At 40.3% G+C, this 4,690-nt stretch overlaps 1 pseudogene; it reads left to right on the top strand.

The window, feature by feature from the left end:
- Positions 1-1,302: 1,302 nt before the first annotated feature.
- On the top strand, positions 1,303-2,520 carry LOC122485305 (annotated as a pseudogene).
- Positions 2,521-4,690: the final 2,170 nt, after the last annotated feature.

Here is a 4,690-nt window from a genome sequence, read left to right as displayed (position 1 = left end):
TACTCAACTCTAGATGAAACTCAAGGTAATTATGCTGAATGAAAGACCTATATGATTCCATTCATATGACATTTTGAAAGAGGCAAAATACAGAGATAGAAAACAAATCAGTGGTTGCCAGGGCCTAGAGGTGAAGAAAGGGGTTGATCACAAAAGAGCTCAAGGGAATTTGTTAAAATAATGAAGTGTTTTATAACTTTATTATAGCAGTGGTTACAAACCATATGCACTTGTCAAAATTCATAAAACTCACAACTATACGCTAAAAAAAAAAAAAGATGAGTTTTGTCATTTGGAAATTATCCTTCAACAAACATGACTACTCTCAAAAGACTTATAAACAATGCTTATCACAGATTTTAATGGTAATACTTAAAAGTATAAGCTCCTTTGAGGGGTACCCCACTGGTTCAGTTGGAGGAGTGTGTGACTTGATCTCAGGGTCATGAGTTTGAACTTTGGGTGAGAGATTACTTAAAATAAATAAATTAACTTAAAATAACAAATATAGTCTCCTTTTTTTCCAATGAAAAAATTGTATCATAACAGGGAATCAATAAGGAATATAAAATTAAAATATCAAAATTAAAAATATCTGCAATATAAAATGTATATGCTTTAAAATAAGTATACTAGGGGTGGCTGGCTACCTCAGTCAGAGGAGCATACAACTCTTGATCTCGGGGTTATGAGTTCGAGCCCCACACTGGGTGTAGAGAGTACTTAAAAATAAAATCTAAAAAAAAATAATAGTAAATATATACAGTATTTAAAAGATTGTAATTTTTTATCTTTTTCAAAATTTTTTGATTTTATGAAATGAAAAAAATTGTTTTTCAAAGAAATACTACCGTTTCATTTTTCTTTCAAATAATATTGATGATGAAATTTCTCGAATAAACCCAGCTTGCCACCTTCAGGCAAGTGAAAGATTTACAGAGACCATGACCAGAGATAGAACATTAAATTTTGTAGATTTCTCAATAATCCATAATCAATCATATTTTGATCACTCTATTATTACTGCCTTTGTGAAATTTTCTCTATCCAGGACATTTCCCTGACATTTACTGGAATATTCCCAACTTTCAAAGCTCAGTTCAAATGCCACTAACTCCAAGAAGCCTTCCCTGATCACTCTAGCTAGTTTTTCCTCTAAATATTTTATCTCCTTAAATACATGTAATGTCATTGAAGATAGTGACCATGTCTTACACATATTTTTATGCCTTTGTATGGCTATTAAAAAGGGTACATATAAGGTTCTCTGCTCCTCCCTGTTCAACAGACAGCCGCATCTTCTGGTGCAGTGCCAGCTGAATCCCAAGACACCATGGTGAAGGTCGGAGTCAACGAATTTGGCCATATTGGGCACCTGGTCACCACGGCTGCTTTTAACTCTGGCAAAGTGGACATTGTCGCCATCGATGACCCCTTCATTGACCTCAACTACATGGTCTACATGTTCCAGTATGATTCCACCCAAGGCAAATTCCATGGCACAGTCAAGGCTGAGAACGGGAAACTTGTCATCAATGGAAAGCCCATCACCATCTTCCAGAAGTGAGATCTCGCCAACATCAAATGGGGTGATGCTGGTGCTGAGTATGTTGTGTGGAGTACATTGGGGTATTCAACACCATGGAGAAGGCTCACTTGAAGGGTGGGGCGAAGAGGGTCATCCTCTCTGCCCTTCTGTCCCTTGTTAGTGATGTGCATGAACAATGAGAAATATGACAACTCCCTCAAGGTTGTCAGCAATGCCTCCTGCACCACCAACTGCCTGGACCCTCTGGCCAAGGTCATCCATGACAACTTCAGCATCATGGAGGGACTCATGACCACAGTCCATGCCATCACTGCCACTCAGAAGATCGTGGACGGCCCCTCTGGGAAGCTGTGGCATGATGGCTTACAGGCTGTCCAGAACATCATCCCTGCTTCCACTGGCACTGCCAAGGCCATGGACAAGGTCATCCCTGAGCTGAATGGGAAGCTTACTGGCATGGCCTTCTGTGTCCCCACCCCCAATGTGTCTGCTGTGGATCTGACTTGCCACCTGGAGAAAGCTGCCAAATACAGTGACATCAAGAAGGTGGTGAAGCGGGCACCAGAGGGCCCCCTCAAGGACATCCTGGGCTACACCGAGGACCAAGTCGTCTCCTGCGACTTTAACAGTGACACACACTCTTCCACCTTCTATGCTGGGGCTGGTATTGCTCTCAATGATCACTTTGTCAAGCTCATTTCCTAGAATGACAATGAATTTGGCTACAGCAACCAGTTGATGGACCTTACGGTCCACATGGCCTCCAAGAGTAAGAGCCCCCTGGACCACCAGCCCCAGCAAGAGGAAGAAGAGAGAGGCTCTCAGCTGCTGGGGAGTCCTTGCCCCAACTTATCCCCCAACACACCTGAGAATCTCCTGACCTCCAGTTTCCATCCCAGACCCCCTGAAGAAGGGGAGGGGCTTGGGGAGCCCTACCTTATCATGTACCATCAATAAAGTATACTGTATCCTGCCAAACAAAACAAAAAAAAAGTGTACATATGAGAGTTGTGTATTCTAATATTTACTGAATGAATACATGAATGAATGGATGAATGAATGAATGAATGAATAGGAAGTCAGAGTCATCACTGAGCCTTCATTTGAAAGAGGGTCTATTTTACTAATAGAATAATGGAATTCTACACATTTATTCAAGATTATATGCATATGCATATGTATAAAGCATCAATTTTCATTGACAATGATTAGAAGTGTCTCAATCTTTATTAATCTTTTGATTAAATTATAACATTCAAGAGTGAATTAATGACTGCATGGTGAGGATCTTTATGATACTAACTCACATCTTAATATCTGGACAATAGAAACATAAGATTAAAAAGAGAAGAAAGTGTGATGGTTTCTTTTACCTTTGAACTGAAAGATGGGTACTTCGCTAAGTTCTAGGATATGTCTGTCTATTTTTCTTCCAAATCTCCAAGTTGCTAATATCTTACAGACATGTTAATAGAATACATAACAGTGGCATGGTGGTGCCTGGGTGGCTTATTAGGTTAAGTGTCTGATTTTGGCTCAGGTCATGATCTCATGGTGGGTTCAAGACCCACATTGGGCTTTGCGCTGACAGCTCAGACCCTGCTGACAGCTCAGACCCCGGATGGAGCCTGCTTCGGATTCTGTGTCTCCCTCTCTCTGCCCCTCCCGTGCTTGCACTCTGTCTCTCTCTCTCTCAAAAATAAATTTAAAAACATTAAAACCCCCCCCCAACACACACACAAAGAAACTGATATGGTGTCGATCACATCACTCATAGAAAAATTCCCAACTGTTTCTATCTAGTTCTACCTGGTTTAGGAGTGAGGTTCTTCTTCATGCTTCCACTCCCTCCAGAATGTACAAGCTCCCCTCCCTTTCAGGGCTACATATCCAAGACTGCTAAATGACAAACGTCATAGGTTTTGGTTTTTTAAAGGAGGAGGGGTCCACATGTGAGGATGGTTCATCTTCTTGAATTCCTTCTATTAGAACTTTCAAGCCTGTTTCTCTTGCCCACTTTGAGGGCTCTATGCCTTCTAGTGCTCCTTATTTTTCATTACATTCTTCCTTCTTTCTTCCCTATTTTTAGGCCCAGTCCTATCAGTCCTGAGAGAGAAAATAACCAGTTCTTCATGTACAGGAGGCTCTAGTCTTGGCCCTCAGGTCAGCAATGTCCTTGAATCTTTGTTTCTACTCTGGTGAGGGCTGAAAAGGAAGAAAGGCCCTTGGTTTACAAGTAAGATAAAAACAGAGAAGGAAAATACAGAGAAACAATCAGATTCATATCTTGGCATACAAATCTGCTACAAATGCAGATTTATAACACTTACCCTGACTAAAAGTTTGTTCTCTCTCTTCCAATCCTGCATCTTTTCTCAAAATGTGAACTTGCATTTTCTCCTTCATCAGTACCTCTCTTCATCAGTTTCAGCTCTCGAAACACACTTTCTAACGGTACCCCGATGATTTCATTGACCACATCTTTTTAAAATCATCATATATACACTGTAGCAGTGGCATCTTTTTCTGGCTATCCTTTTCTTTCCCTTTCATTTACCTTGGTTGATTCTAACCAAACATCTCCAAACACATTATGTATGTTTTCAATTGACTCTCTAATTCTCTTTTCACCCACTTACAATCTGGCTTCTCTCTGCCTCTCTTTACCAAGAAAACCATTGTTTTGGTCAAATTTATGAATTAAAAAAAATCCATTTATTTGACACCATTGCTCACTTTCCCTGACTTCCTGTTTTGATTAATTTTCTACATCTCACCACTTGTCTGGCGTTTGTAAATTTTTGGGTTTTTTTTGCATTAATTTCTTTGATAATTTTTCTTTCTGCTCCAGTTCTTCTTTCTTTCTTTCTTTCTTTCTTTCTTTCTTTCTTTCTTTCTTTCTTTCTTTCTTTTTTTTAACGTTCATTATTGAGAGACAGAGAGACACAGAGCATGAGCAGGGGAGGGGCAGAGGTGGGGAGACACAGAATATGAATTAGGCTCCAGGCTCCAAGCTGTCAGCACAGAGCCCGAACTCACAGACTGCGAGATCATGACCTGAGCCGGTCTGTCGCTCAACCAACTGAGCCACCCAGGCACCCCTCCAGTTACTTCTTTTACATTGTAACATTGATTCTATAT

This window comes from Prionailurus bengalensis, chromosome E1, assembly GCF_016509475.1.
Source record: "Prionailurus bengalensis isolate Pbe53 chromosome E1, Fcat_Pben_1.1_paternal_pri, whole genome shotgun sequence".
Taxonomy (NCBI): Eukaryota; Metazoa; Chordata; class Mammalia; order Carnivora; family Felidae; genus Prionailurus; species Prionailurus bengalensis.
Note: the sequence above shows the minus strand (reverse complement) of the source record. Positions and strands in the feature narration are given on the sequence as shown.